General features: G+C 47.1%; 1 protein-coding gene across 4 annotated transcripts in view; it reads left to right on the forward strand.

Moving 5' to 3' along the window:
* NPRL3 (NPR3 like, GATOR1 complex subunit) overlaps nt 1–15,955 on the forward strand; it is a 267,923-nt gene that overhangs the window by 70,537 nt on the left and 181,431 nt on the right. The gene's annotated exons all lie outside the window — the stretch shown is intronic.

A 15,955-nucleotide genomic window follows, 5' to 3' on the forward strand; every position in this document is an offset into this window, starting at 1 on the left:
TAAGGACCTAGTTCCTTGCTGGGATCTCTGGTCCTTTTTTTTTTTTTTTCCTTTTTAGATAGAAATTTTTCTCCTGTTTTTTTTCTTTTTTCCCGCGAGATCTACAATCAACTGCCACGACGGGGTGGATAATCTGATCCAGTAGTCACCCCAGTCTGGCCAGCGAGTGAGCGCAGACCTCAGCTCCGCGCTAGGTCGGCCTCAAAATAGCCCCACCAGACAGGGGCTAGCCTGCGAGTTAAACACCTTGCAAGGTCTCATATGACTGGGTCTTGGCCCGAGTCGCAGTGTTCCTCCTGGCCAACAGCCCCCCCATTTTGATGGCGAGGGGTTCTGGCTGGAGCGGTGCCTGCCTGGTTCCTGGTATGGTGAGTAGCTGTCCCCCCTATGGAGGGTTTTGGGGTAGACATGGGCCCCTCCTTGGGACAGTCGAACCCCCCCTCGGGACAGTCGGACCCCTCTCCTTCCCTTTAGGCACCCCCTTCATCGTTTCTCCCCCTATCCTACCCCTCCCCCCTCCACTTATTCTGAGGCTGTTTGGGTGGTCTGGTCCGCCTCCTGGGGTGGGGGAAGGGCGCTATGCTGGGAATGGGGGAGGGGGGTGCGTGGCCGCGACCGGACAGTCGGCTGTCCGGGAGGGAGGGGGTTGTACCTGGTGGAGGCTCCTGCCAGGGCCCCCTGTCCTTCCTGGGCCTGTCCTTGAGGCCTAGGGATCCCTCCTGGGTCCCTGGGAGCCTTTTGGTGCCGCCATTTTGCTGTATCTTTGTGCGCTCAATGCACGGTGGCCATGTTTGTGTTGTCCGGTGGCCATTTTGCGGTGGTTTGCCATTGAAAAGTTGTGGCGGCCATGACTGCGGAGACTGTGGACGGCGATATTTGGCGGTGGGAGCCCCTCATCCCCTTGTGCTGACTCCTGGATCTTTTCACTGATGGCCACACCTGGAGTGCAGATTATCCTGGTGACTGCTGGTGCCTGTTTCTGCTGGGTGGTGAGTCTGATGGGGTCCTCTTCCTCTCTGCTGAGGATCACTTGGTGCTTCGTGCCTGGTGACCGGGTGGTGCTGCCAGCGTGCTGGGGGTTGTCCCTTTGCAATGTTTTACACTTTTTGTGGCGTCCCCCTGGTGATTCATGGAGTCTTTGGAGCACATCTCCCCACCTGATCCCCTCTCTGAGGCTGCGGGGCCCTCCAGGTTCCAACCATTCATCGATGCTCTGACTGACGATGGTCTTGGAGTCCTTTGTGTTCCGGGTGGAGGTGGCTTTCGAGCGATGGGCTAGCAAAAAGCACACCCGAAGCGGACGTGGGTCACCCGGCTGGGTCTGTGACCACGCGCCCAGTGACCTCAGATAGTGAGGAGGATTCCTCCACATCTGCAACCGCACACAAAAAGGCGCTGGTGGAAGCACTGATTGTATCTGTGCGTGAGAGTTGGAGGACGCAGCTGAAGCTGCAACAGAGGCGCAGGTTCCCTTTGGCACTCACAAGCCATCCAGAGCTGCAAAGGCGTTTCCTTTCCCCGCCTATTTTGACAGAATTGTCGCTAAAGAGTGGGGATGACCAAAGTATCCCCTTGGGGTCCCTCCAGTTTCCAGATTAAACAAGGCAACCATAATTCAGTTTGAAGAGTCCCCGGCCTTTAAGGATTCGCCTGACCTGAAGATGGAGGCTGTGGCCCGCAATATGTATGCTCTGTCTGGTTCGGTACTTAGGCCGATATTCACCATTGCCCTGGTGTTGCAAACTGACTGAGTGGGCTAAGCTTTTACGCCTTGGGAGAACAGCTCGCTCTGTGCCTTTGCTGAGCTGGTGTACCAGCTTTTCCAGGGGCTGCAGTTTATCTGTGATGCCTCTTTTGGATGCGGCAACCCTAGAGACTCGGCTCTTTGTTTCGGCAGTGGTCCTTCAGCGTGTCTTTTTGCTCAAATGCTCGTCTGACCAGACTTCTAGAAAGGCCTTGACTGATCTCCCCTTTCAAGGGGATCGTCTATTTGGGGCTACCCTGGATTACCTCATTAAAGGTCTCACAGAGGGAAGAGTACTTTTCTTTTCCAGGCTACTAAGGGCAAGAAACTTCATCGTAGACGTAGGCCCTTCTCAGCTCATAAGAAGTTTTTTCGTCCCTCAGGGTTGACTGACAAGGGCTCGAAACCTTTCAGGGCCTCCTCTGGAGGATCCAAATGAACCTGGTCTGGCAAGCAGAAAGCGCTTTTCAGACCCGCAGACAAGGCTTCTTTAGCATAAAGGTGTGCCCTCATCTGTATAGGTGTGGGGGGTCATCTTTGTTGGTTTCCGGACCCGTGGACTTTCCTGACAAGTGGGTCCACAAAGTCATTCAGTCCAGCTACAAGATCAAGTTTCACTCTTGTCCCCTAGCAATGTTCTTTCCTTCCAACTTGCACCTGTCCCCGGGTGTTTACAGGGTCTGTTTGGGGCAGTACAAGACCTGTTGCTTCAAGGGGTGATTTGTCCCCGGTTCCGAGTTTGGAACCTTTTCAGGGATTTTACTAAAACCTGTTTACAGTTTCCCAGGAAGGCAGGTAAGGTGCATTCAATCATGTTTACCTTCACATTCCAATATGTGCAGGTCACCAGCGCTTCCTCCACTTTGCCAGGGGAGAGGAGCATTATCAGTTTGTGGCATTACCCTTTGATCTCGCCTCTGCTCCTTGGGTCTTCACAAAACTGTTAGCCCCGGTGCTAGCATTGTTACGCCAACAGGGGATCACGGTACTGGGCTACTTGGACAACCTCCTTCTGCGAGCAGAGTCACCTTTTGCTCTGGTAGAAAACCTGGAAATCACCATACAAACTCTTGAGAAGTTCGGCTGAATTCTGTATTTTCAGAAGTCTGCTCTGGTTCCGTCCACAAAGCTGGACTATCTGAGTTTTCATTCTGGACTCGGCCTAAGCCAGAGTGCTCCCTCCTCTGGACAAACTCCAGAAATTGCAGGCTATAATTCGTCTCCTGTTGTCCAGCAGATGGTCATCCTCGGGACTTTGAATGCGGGTGCTGGGCCTGATGGTGTCTACCTATGGTATCAGCAGGGAGCATTGATAGTTTCAAAAATCTATTAGATGGGCACCTTAAAAAACCACAACATAAAGGGGTGTACAATGTACGGTTAACAGCAAACACATACATCATAAGTTGAACTGGATGGACTGATGTATTTTTTAAATCTCACAAACTATGTAACTATATGGGGCCATTCCGTTTGTACAGTTCCATACGAAGGTCCCTGCAAAGGGAGTTTCTGGCCAAATGGGACAAGAAGCCGCAGTCTCTGGACAATCAGATCCTGCTGAGTCGGGGAACGAAGGAGTCCCTGATATGGTGGCTTCATTCTCTGGCTGGGCAAATCCTTCCTCCCCTTGTATTGGACAGTGGTCACCACGGATACCAGCCTGGCCGGCTAGGGAGGCGTCCTCTGCAAAAATTCTGTTTAGGGACTCTGGACATTCAATCAGACAATGCCACGGCCGTGGCTTATGTCATTCGCCAGAGGGGCACAAGAAGTGTCCTGGTGGCTCTGGAGGTAGCCGGCATTCTAAGGTGGGCAGAACGGTTCGTTCCAGCCTTCTCCGCTGTACACATTCCTGGGGTGGAAAACTGGCAGGCGAATTACCCCAGTCAGCAGGCGTTGGCCCAAGGGGAGTGATCCGGACGTGTTTCATCAGTGTCTCCGGTGGGCATCCCTGAGGTTAATCTGTTGACGTCTTGGCTCAACAGAAAGGTGACGTCTTGGCTCAACAGAAAGGTGCAGAGGTTTGTGGCTCAGTCACGGGATCCTCTGGCGGACGCCACAGATGCACTGGTGGCCCGTGTGGTAAGTATCGTCCGATTTACGCCTTCCCTCCTCTTAAGCTTCTGCCAAGACTTCTGTGCAGGATCGAGGCGGAAGGGATTCTGGTCATCTTAGTGGCTCAGGACTGGCCTTGCCAGGCTTGGTACACCAATCTGGTGCGGCTGGTCGCTGACAATCCTTGGAAGTTTCCTCTCAGGGATGATCTGCTGTCCAAGACCTAACATCCTGCTTTACAGTCGCTGGTTTTGGTGGTTTAGCTGTTGAATGCCAGGTGCTGATGGTTAGAGGGATATCTGCGTCTGTGATTTCAATGCTGTTAAAAGCTAGGAAATCTACTTCTAGGAAGGTCTACCATTGTACGTGGAAGTCATGGTGTGAGCCTCTTGGGGTTCATCCTTGCTCTTTCTCGAGAGGCTTGGATCTTGACCTTCCTTCAATGGGGGGTTTGAGCAGAAACTGCCTTTCAGTACTATCAATGGTCAGGTGTCAGCCTTGGTGGTCTTCTTTTGACGCCCCTTGGTCACATACTCCCTGGAGCGTACTTTTCTTGAGGAAGTGAGGCACTTGGCCCCTCCAGTGCGGTCTCTGTTGCCACATTGAGATCTCAATTTGGTGCTCTCAGTCCTCCAGAAGCCGCCTTTTGAGAATCTTTGGGCGATTCCCCTGCTTACGCTATCCCAGAAGGTGGCCTTGGTGGCTATCACCTCTCCCACGCAAATCAAGAAAATCTTATCAACAGTACATGGGGCTTCTTTGGCCAGTAGATACCAGAAAACTAGCTACAAAATTCTTACGCGTTGGTACAGAGTCCCTGCATAGAATGGACGGGTCAATCCCAGACTGTTGTTGGAGATGTGGGGCTGAAGGAGGTACAATGATACATATTTTTTGGTCATGTCCCTCTTTGAGGGATTTTTGGAGGGAGGTCGCTCTGGTGGTTAAGTAACTTACCTCGGAAGAGGTGGGCGAAGATCCGGCACTGTGCCTGCTTCACCTCACGAGGGGATCAATTAGGAAATATAGGAAATCCTTGACAGCCCACCTGCTTAATGCTGCGAAAACTTGCATTCCAGCAATGTGGAGACAGTCATGTCCTCCTACGCGACAAATGTGGGCTGCAAGAGTAAATGAAATCCACCGTATGGAACTCTTAACCGCGGCGTTAAATAATTCTGAGGAGCAAACTCTGTTATGTTGGTCACCATGGTCACAATTTATAAGCTCCGATGACTATATACAGCAAAATTCTAAACTTTAAAGATGCCCCCTTTGTTTGTATAGGAAGTGGGCATCTAGATGCCCCCGACTCTGCCGGAATTGGGGAGGGGGTCTCTTCCTTTTTTTTTTCTTCCTTTTTTGTATCGGTCCACGGGTGGAGCCCCCTAGGGTTAGACATATGTGATACGTACAGATAGGTAGAAGGATGATATATAAAATCTGTTATTTTTCAACTCGTTCATAGTTAAATGGAACACTGTGATTGTCCTGATAACATAGCTCTATCTGGTTCAGATGCTCTCTAAAAGAACAGGACATTTTTTCCCTTTTTTTTTTTTTTTTTTCCCCTCTCTTCTTTTTCACATATATAAGGGTCTAAAGATATTCACTAAATTATATCACAACATATAAGCCACGTATGACACACATTATTAAAAGTATTCACATTTTTTTCTTTTTTTTTTTTTTTTATACCTCCTTTTTCCACTTATATATGGATTCAAAGATGATTGCTAAAAGATATCACAATATATATGTCATGCATAAAACACATTGTTAAAAATATGCACAGTCTTTATTAACCCCATAAATGTTCATTGGGGAATTATCCCCTCCTCTTTTTATGTTTCTATTTTTTTTTTTTTCACATTAAATCTGGAGTTTGTGTGTTCACCTCACAAGGATTGTTTTATATTTGTTGTGTTTATTTGCATTCTTCACGATTTGCATTGGATCAGGAATTAAAAAGAAAAAGGACAGGGAAAAGTTTCCTTTTTTTTTTTTTTTTCTTTCTTTCTTCATTATTTTTTTGTGCATATTGTATTGAATGTGGAATCTTCCTGTTTCAAGAGACATTTGAAAGATGAAATGTATTGTATCTTTAAAGAAAAATATATATAATAAAAATGCTTTAAATTAAAAAAAAAAAAGTTTAAAAAGAAGGGTTTAAAATAAAATTATTTTTCTCTTTCGTTCATTGACAGACACAGCTCCTGATCTTCTTAACCATTGGGTTATACTGCCCCCTACAGTAGTTTTTTCTGCCTAGTCTGGAGTAAGGACCTAGTTCTTTGCTGGGATGTTTGGTCCTTGCATTTTGCTTTCTTTCTAGTTAAATGTTTTCAAATTTTTCCCTGCGAGATCTACAATCAACTGCTGGACCGGGCGACAGGCTGAAAAATCTAGACCCAGTGGTCACCCCAGTCTGGCCAGCAAGTGCGTGCAGACCTCAGCTTTGTGCTAGGTCGGCCACGACGTAGCCCCACCGGACGGGGGCTGGCCTGCGAGTTAAACATTTCGCCAGGTCGCATACGACCGGGTTTTGGCCTGCGTCGCAGTTTTCCTCCTGGCCAACAGCACCCCCCCATTTCGATGGACAGGAGGATTCTGTCTGGAGCGGTGCCCTCCTGGTTCCTGGTATGGTAAGTAGTGGTCCCCCCTCCCCCTGGAGGGTCTTGGGGTGGATGTGGTCCCCTCCATAGGACAGTCGGACCCCCGGGTTCCCCTCCTTCCTTTTAGGCACCCCCCTTTACCTGTGTCTGGTGGCCCCTGTGGGCCATCAACCCCCCCCCACCTATGCTGCTGTTGTGGGGTGGTCTGGCCTACCTCCGGGGGCTGGGGCAGGGTACTGTACTGGCAATTGGGGGGGAGGTGCGCCACCGGCTACCTGACAATCGGCTGTGGGGGTGGGCTGTACCTGGTGGGGGCTCCTTGCCTGTTTCTGAGGCCTAGGGATCCCTGGGAGCCTCGAGATTCCACGCGGAGTCGCCATTTTCTTGTAGCCTGTGTGCTTTATTGCACAGTGGCCATGTTTGTGTAGGCTGGTGGCCATTTTGCTGTAGTCCGGCACTGGAAATAGTGGCAGCCATGACAGTGGAGCTTTTCTGGGTGGCAATTTCAGCTGTGGGAGCTCCTCCTTACCCCCTGGGGCTGACTCCTGGATCTTTTCCTTCCCTGGATGCCGCACGTGGATTCAAAATTATCCTGGTGCTGCCAGGGGTTGTGCTGTGGCATGGTGAGTCTCTCCCTCTCTGCTGCAGGATTGATTAGTGCTCTGTTACTGGTGACTGGGTGCTGCTGTCAGAGCGGTGGGGATGTCCTTTAGCATTTTTTTTGCACTTTTTATGTGGGGGTCCCCCTATTGACTCATGGAGTTTTTGGAGCGCGTTTCCCCACCTGACCCACTCTAATGCTGCGCGGCCCTCCGGGTCCCAACCATCCATTGATGCACTGACGGCCCATTTCATGATTGAACAAGGCAACCATGATTCCGGAAAGTCTCTGGCCTTTAAGGATCCAGGCTGACAGGTGCAGGCTGTGGCTCGCAATATGTACACTGTGGCTGGTTCAGGACTTAGACCGGCATTTATCATTGCCCTGGTGTCGCAAACTCTGACCGAGTAAGCTAACCTTTTACGCCGTGACCTGGAGGGGGAGCAGCTCCCCCCTGCCTTTGCTGAGCTAGTGGACCAGTTGATCCAGGGGCTGCAGTTCATCTGTGATGCCTCTTTGAATGCGGCTCCCCTGTTCGCTAGACTATCTGTATCTGCAGTGGTCCTTAGGCTCAAATGTTGGTCTGGGGACCAGACTTCTAAAAAAAAATACCTTAGCTGATCCTTTTCAAGGAGATTGCCTGTTTGGAGCTATCCTGGATGACATCATTAAGGGTCTCACAGGGGGGAAGAGTACCTTTCTTCCGCAGGCTAGTAAGGGCAAAGATCCTCGTCATAAACGGGTCCTTTTTTGTTGGCTCACAAGAAGTTTTTTTGTCCCTCCGGTTCGAATGACAAGGGATCAAAGCATTTCAAGGCCTCCTCGGAAGGATCCAATCGGCCTTAGTCTGGTAAGTCGAAAGCGGGCTTCTCCAGGCCCGTGGACATGGCTCCTTCAGCATGAAGGTGCACCCTCATTCATGTCTGGGGTGGGGGTATGTCTTCACTTGTTCCCGGACCCGTGGACTTCCTTGGTATACAGGGCAAGTGGGTCTACGGGCTCTTTGGGGCGGTTCAAGACCTGGTACTTCAAGAGGTAATTGTTCCGACTTTGGAATGTTTTCAGGGGTTTTATGCAAACTTGTTTACCGTTCTCAGGAAGGAGGGCAAGGTGCGTCCAATTCCGGACTTCAAGGCACTGAATTGCTTTGTGCAGGTACAGAAGTTCAGAATGGAGTCAATTCGCACGATGGGGGCATCCCTGCATCAGGGGGATTTTCCTGCCTCTATCCACATCAAGGACGCTTACCTACACATTCCAATATGTGTCGGTCACCAGCGCTTCCTCCGCTTTGCCGTGGGAGAAGAGCATTACCCTTTGGTCTCACCCCTGCTCCTCGAGTCTTCACAAAAGTGTTGGTCCCGGTGCTGGCATTGTTACGTCAGCAGGAGATTGCAGTACTGGGCTACTTGGATGACCTTCTTGTGAGAGGAGTTCCCTACTGCGTTGGTGGACAACTTGGAAATCACTATACGGACTCTGAGGGAGTTTGGCTGGCTTCTGAATTTGCAGAAGTCTGCTCTGATTCCTTCCACAAAGTTGGACTATCTTGGTCTGACTCTGGACTCCGCTCTAGCCAGAGTGTTCCTTCCACTTGACAATCTCCAGAAATTGCATGCTGCAATTCATTTCCTGCTGTCCAGCAGGTGGTCTTCCCTCCAGACTTGCATGCGGGTGTTGGGCCTCATGGTCTTAACCTTCGAGGCAGTTCTGTTTGCATAGTTCCATACGAGGTCCCTGCAAGGTGAAATTCTGGCCAAATGGGACAAGTGTCTGCAGTTTTTGGACAATCAGATCCGGCTGAGTCGGGGAACAAGTGGGTCCTTGATCTGGTGGCTTCGTTCTCCGACGCTTCGACAGGGCAAATGCTTTCTCCCCTTCTATTGGATGGGTGGTCACCACAGATGCCAGCTTGTCCGGGTGGGGAAATGTCCTAAGCCGGAACTGAGCTCAGGGGATTTGGAAACTGGAAGAGTCCAGACTACCGTGCAATGTTCTGGTACTCTGAGCGATCAGACACTGTCTGGATCATTGGATGGATTGTCTTCAGGGGTGTCCAGTGCGAATTCAATCGGACAATGCCACGGCCCTGGCCTATGTCAATCGCCAGGGGGGCACAAGAAGTGTCTTGGCGGCTCTGGAGGTAGCCGGCATTCTAAGGTGGGCAGAATGTTTGGTTCTAGCCCTCTCCACCGTACACATTCCAGGGGTGAAAGCTGACAGGTGGACTATCTCAGTTGGCAGACATTGGATCAAGGGGAATGGTCCTTTCATATGGAGGTGTTTCATCAGCTGTGTCTATGGTGCGGCACCCCATAGGTGGATCTGTTGGTGTCTTGGCTCAACAGAAAAGTGCAGAGGTTTGTGACACGGTCACGGGACCCTCTGGCGGACGCCACAAACGCACTGGTGGCCCCAAGGGGCCAGTATTCTCTGATTTACGCCTTACCCCCTCTCAAACTTCTGTGGAGACTCCTGCGCAGGATCGAGGCAGAAAGGATTCTGATCACTCTAGTGGCTCTGGACTGGTCTCGCCGGTCTTGGTTCGCCGACCTGGTGCGTCTGGTCGCCGACGTCCCTTGGTGACGACCTCTCTCTTCTGTCCCAAGGGTCTTCCATCCTGCTTTACAGTCGCTGGCTTTGGCAGCTTGGCTGTTGACAGTCAGGTGCTGAAGGATAGGGGTTTGGCGGCATTGGTGATTCCAAGGCTGTTGAAAGCCAGGAAGTCTACCTCTAGGAAGATCTATTCTAGTACATAAAAAACATACATTTCGTGATGGGAGTCTCTTAGGGTTCACCCTCCCTTTTTCTCAGTGTCTCAGGTCTTGACCTTCCTTCAACGGGGGGTTGAGCAGAAATTGGCTTTGAGTACCTTCTTTGAACAACCTTTGGCCAGACACTCCCTGGTGCTTACTTTTCTTCAAGGAGTTCGACACTTGGCTCTTCCAGTGCGGTCTCTGTTACCACCTTAGGACCTCAATTTGATGCTCTCAGTTCTCCAGAAGCCTCCCTTTGAAAATCCTTGGGAGATTCCCTTGCTTCCGCTGTCACAGAAGGTGGCTTTTTTGGTGACGATGACCTCTACGTACAGGGTGTCGGAATTGGCGGCATTATCGTGTCCGCCTTGTTTAGTGGTTCACAGAGATAAGGTGGTGCTTTGCCCCGGTCCGTCGTTACTTCCAAAGGTTGTCTCTGATTTCTATTTGAATGAAGACATTGTGTTGCCTTCCCTGTGTCCCAGGCCAAAACATCCTAAGGAAATTGCTTTGCATGCCCTGGATGTGGTTCGGGCCATTAAGGTGTACTTGGCAGCTACGAAGTCTTTTAGGAAGACTCACTATTTGTTCTCCCGAATGGGCCTCGGAAAGGACTGTCCGCTTCCTCTGCGACCATTTCCAGATGGATCAGACAGACAGTGACTCAGGCCTATTCAATCAAGGGTCAGATTCCTCCTTTCCCGGTCAAGGCGCACTCTACTTGGGCGCTCAGTGCTTCCTTGGCCTTCTGTCATCAGGCATGCAGGTTTGCAAGGCAGCCACCTGGTCGTCGGTACACACTTTCTCAAGGTTTTATAAAGTGGATGTGTTGGCATCTGTGGATGCTTCCTGACCTGGTCCTCTTTGAGGGTGTAATGTTTTTCAGGTGGGCTCCAGTTGTTTTTTGGTTGAGCTCCTGTTACCAGGTTGGCTATGGTTTAGCCTTGGGCATTTTTTTTTCTTGCTATTCCCACAACTCATGTTTGACACTGCTTTGAGACACCCCAATGGATAAGAAGATCAGGAGCTGTCCGTCAATGAATGAAAGGGAAAATGGGATTTTTGCCTTACCATGAAATCCATTTCTCTGATGTTCATTAATGGACACAGCACCCACCCCTCTGTAGAGTTGTAATTCTTCTGACACTGCTTGTAACAAAACTGAGTACCTTATAGCAGAGAAAGGGAGTATACCCCCTGGGATTGCCCATAGGCGTAGTCAGTCTTTTTTTTTTTTTCTGCCTAGTATTCTACTCCTGTAGGGGGCAGTATAACCAAATGGTTAAGAAGATCAGGAGCTGGGTCCGTCAATGAACATAGGAGAAATGGATTTTACGGTATGAAAAAAAAAATTGGATTTTTGTCTAACTCCCCCATTTCTCCCATGCTCATGCGTCAATGTAAATGCGCACGTAGGTGTCCCACAATGTAAACCATGAACACACCACACATGAGGTATCGTTGCAAATGTCAAAGTAAGAGCAATAATTCTAGGGCCAGACCTCGGTGTGTAACTCCAAAATGGAAACCTGTAAAGCCTTTTTTAATTACAGTGCTTGTCGCTGTTCCATGGGTATCCACAATTTTAAAGAGTGACTTGTTGGGTATCTATTTACTTGACTAAACATCATCTTTTAGATTTTACCAAAAAATTGGGTATTCTAGCGTTTGACACCAAAAATTGCAACAACCACCAATTTATTCTCCAAGGCCTCTGCTTAAAAATATATATAATGTTTGGGGGGTTCCTATTTATTTTCTAGCAAAAAAACTGTTTTGAAGTTGTTAAATTATAGGTGCATGGAAACAGGGGCGCACATGTGTGTTTAAATGTGTGTTTTAAATAGAATTTGCGCCATACATGTTGGGTATCACCACAAATGCAAGAGTGAGAGCAATATTTATAGCTCCATAATTCATGGTTAACTCAAAACTTATTACCTGTAATGCCTCGTACACACGCACCGATTGTTGGCCGTAAATTTTCGGCCAACGTCCGATCGGCCGATTGTCGGCTTGTTAGTATGATGTTTACGACAACCGACTGCGACTTTTCGGCCGAACAAAATCTGGTGTGCATGCTATAAAATTTTTGTTGGCCGTCACCAGAATGGCCGATTTGTTCGTCAGTCAGTACAGATTTTGGCCGACAAAAGTCAGATGAGCAAGACTGGGCATGCTCAGAGAAGACAAAACACACGAAAAGTAGACCAGAACATGACATCACTTCTGCAGTTGGTTGTTGTTGGCCGACAAAATTCGTGTGCAGTCTAGAGCACATTTCAACCAACACAACAACACTGGACAAAAGACGGCCGATCGTTCGGCCGACAATCGGTGCGTGTGTACGAGGCATTAGTCTTTTAAAGTACTTATGGGCAATATTAGGTTTTGCAAGCATGTGCAATTTTAGGACATGACATGTTTGGTATCTATTTACTCCATGCAACCCCATCTTTTATATTTTACCAAAAATGGAATGCGGTTTGTGTGCACTAAAATGTATTTTAGCGTAATTCTTTTACTGAAATTATAGATTTGATAACCGCAACTGTCATGCAACATAAAAACCAGCAACTGTTGCCATCTTATGCTACAGGGCCTCTGCTTTCAGAAAATGGTATAGTTTTTTTAGGGTTTCGTCGGGCACTACGCTCGACTTTTATTCTGAAGTGGCCAGAAAATTTAGCAAAATTTCACTTTTTTTTTTTACATTTTCACTTACAGCTTTCAGAGTTTGTGAAAGACCCTCAAAACCATACACTGTCTGAAAACACAGGACTGGTAGAATAAAAGAATGGTGGTACTGATATTTGTAGGTCTTCCGTTGCGCAAATGTTTATCAAACTGAACTAAGAAAACTAAGAAAAAAGACTGTGTTCAATTAATAAATACATTTTTTTACATTTTAAATTGTGCCTTTTTGTGAAACTGAAATTCGGCATCCACAAAACTGTAAGCAAGCCACTATAAATAAATCTACAAGTATGCCTTGTGGCAACCCAGATGCACAGTGGCATGTATGTGCTGCTTTGGTGTGCAATGTGATAAAATGATCGAGGTATACATTTTATTGCAATGCAGAGTGTTGCGTAGCCCTGCTGTACATAGCATTGAATGAATAGAATTCATAAATAGTTCTAAGAAAACGTGCTATCCCTAGGTTGAAAACTTTGAAAATCATTGCTCAAAATTATATATGTAAAAAAAACAGTGCTGTGCCACTCCTTTCCAATAAATGCATAGCAGTTTTTTCCCCATATATATGGATGTATATTGGTGTTAGGCCTCTTGCACATGATACTCCTGTTTGAGCATCTACCTTTTCAGACTTTTTTTTTAATGTATTTGTGCATACTTACCTGCATTTTTGCGTATATGCGTTAACTCAAATGCGCATTCGTGCCTATTTGCATGCATGAGGCGTAAATTACTGACCAAAAAAGCAGATTTTTTTTTTTCTTTTTTTTTTCTTTTTTTTTACTCTTCTCATTGTTTGACAGACTTTGGTTGACAGCACCTGGAGCCAACGGCTCCATGCTGCTTTCTCTGCCAACGAGGAGGGGAGTCCCCGGCAGCTGAGACACTGCTGCAACATCGCTGGATCTAGATGAGGCTCAGGTAAGTATTAGGGGGGCTGAGGTGGGCTGCTGCACACAGAAGGTTTTAATTTAATGCATAGAATGCATGAAGATAAAAAATCTTCTGTATTTCCAATCACTTTACCTGTTTGTGTAATGTTAGTATGAGCTGGAGTTTGGTTTCAAAGTGTTAGCATATCTAAATCTGCTAGTACATCTAAAACTGCCCCCCCCCCCCCCACACCCCACATTCACAATGCTGCTGTCTGCTGTGCCCCTTCATCCAGAGTGGGGGCACTCTAATACAGGAGGTGTGTGCTGATCACCAAGGGAATACCGAGGGAAAAAGAAAAATCTAAGAGAAAACTATCGCAGCCACCATATCCAATGATTGGCAATTGCAATATACAGTACTACGTTTTTGATTTTCTGTTTAATACTGTTTAATAAATTCTGTATTGTAAGTTCTAAAGCATCCATCACATTTCCTGGTGGTACTCCATCTTTTTATTGGGGATATATGTAAGCAAAAATAAAATGGAAGAGGAGCAGTGTTCACCATCTATCTGTTTCATTTCTAAAATGTTAACATTTGATGTGTCATCGGGTTATTAAAACATACAGTGCATCCAGAAAGTATTCACAGCGCTTCACTTTTTCCACATTTCATGTCACAGCCCTTTTCCAAAACGGATTAAATTAATTATTTTCTTAAAAATTCTACAAACAATGCCCCATAATGAAAGAAGTTTGTTTGAAATCTTTGCAAATTTATTAAAAATAAAATACGAAAAAAATCACAGGAACATGAACATAAGTATTCACAGCCTTTCTCAAAACTTTGTTGAAGCATCTTTGGCACCAATTACAGCCTCAAGTCTTTTTGAGTATGATGCTACAAGCTTGGCATACCTATTTTTGGGCATTTTCTCTTATTCTTTTTTGCAGGACCTCTGAAGCTCCATGGGGGCATCAGTGCACAGCCATTTTTAGATTTCTCCAGAGATGTTCAGTCAGGTTCAATTCTAGGCTCTGGCTGGTCCACGCAAGGACATCCACAGAGTTGTCCTGTAGCCACTACTTTGTTATCTCAGCTGTGTGCTTATGGTCGTTGTCCTGTTGGAAGTTTAACCTTCGCACCAGTCTGAGTTCCAGAGCGCTCTGGAGCAGGTTTTCATCAAGGTTGTCTCTGCACTTTACTGCATTCATCTTTCCCTCGATCCTGACTAGTCTCCCAGTTCCTGCTGCTGAAAAACATCCCCACAGCATGATGCTGCCACCACCATGCTTTACTGTAGCGATGGTATTGGCCAGGTGATGACCAGTGCCTGGTTTCCTCCAGACATGACGCTTGCAATTCAGGCCAGAAGGCCAGATAGTTGAATCTTTGTTTCATCAGACCAGAGAATTTTGTTTCTCATGGTCTGAGCGTCCTTCAGTTGCCTTTTGGCAAACTCCAGGCAGGCTGTCATGTGCCTTTTACTGAGGAGTGGCTTCTGTCTGGCCACTCTACCACACAGGCCTGATTGGTGGAGTGCTGCAGAGATGATTGTTCTTCTGGAAGGTTTTCCTCTCTCCACAGAGGAACACTGGAGCTCTCTCAGAGTGACCATTGGGTTCCTGGTCACCTCCCCGACTAAGGCCCTTCTCCCCTGATCTCTCAGTTTGGCTAAGCGACACGCTTTAGAAAGAGTCCTGGTGGTTCCAAACTACTTCCATTTACACATAATGGAGGCCACTGTGCTTAATAGGACCTTCAATTCTGCAGAAATGTTTCTGTACCCTTCCCCAGATGTGTGCCTCAATACAATCCTGTCTCGGAGGTCTACAGACAATTCCTTGGACTTAATGGCTTGGTTTGTGCTCTGACATGCATTTTTTAACTGTGGGACCTTATATAGAAATCATGTCCAATCAACTGAATTTGCTACAGGTGGACTCCAATCAAATTGTGGAAATGGGATGCGCCTGAGCTTAATTTTGACTGTCATGGCAAAAGCTGTGAATACTTATGTACATGTGATTTTTTATTTTCAATAAATTTGCAAAGATTTCAAACAAACTTCTTTCACATTGTCATTATGGGGTATTGTTTGTAGAATAAGGCTGTAACATAACAAAATGTGGAAAAAATGAAGCACTGCAAATACTTTCCAGATGCACTGTTTGCCTTTACATGCAATTTCCATTAATAATGTAATATTTTTTGAAAAGACCTAGTAAATTTTAACATTTTATTAAATTCTTTCTATTACCCTTAGAACCAGTGACCTATAAGTAATTATGAAAACTGACCCATTCTAGACACCTAAGAGCCTCATCTTAATTAGTCTTGTACTTCTGTTGACCATATATTTAAAAAATGGTTTCCTCAATCCCCATTTTAAAATCCACTCGTTTTTTACTAGACTATAAGCATTTAGGCCTGGTTCACACTATCACAGGTGGCTACGGGTGTGGAATTCACCACCCGCAGCCAAAACACACTGTTGGCTACAAATATACAGTGCTGCTATTTCTTCTTAATGGCACCCCACGCATTAAAAAATGCGGTGTTTGAGGGTGCAGGAACCACAAGGGGATCGCATGGTACTAAAGCA

Source organism: Pelophylax lessonae, assembly GCF_965119305.1.
Source record: "Pelophylax lessonae genome assembly, chromosome: 6".
Lineage (NCBI taxonomy): Eukaryota > Metazoa > Chordata > Amphibia > Anura > Ranidae > Pelophylax > Pelophylax lessonae.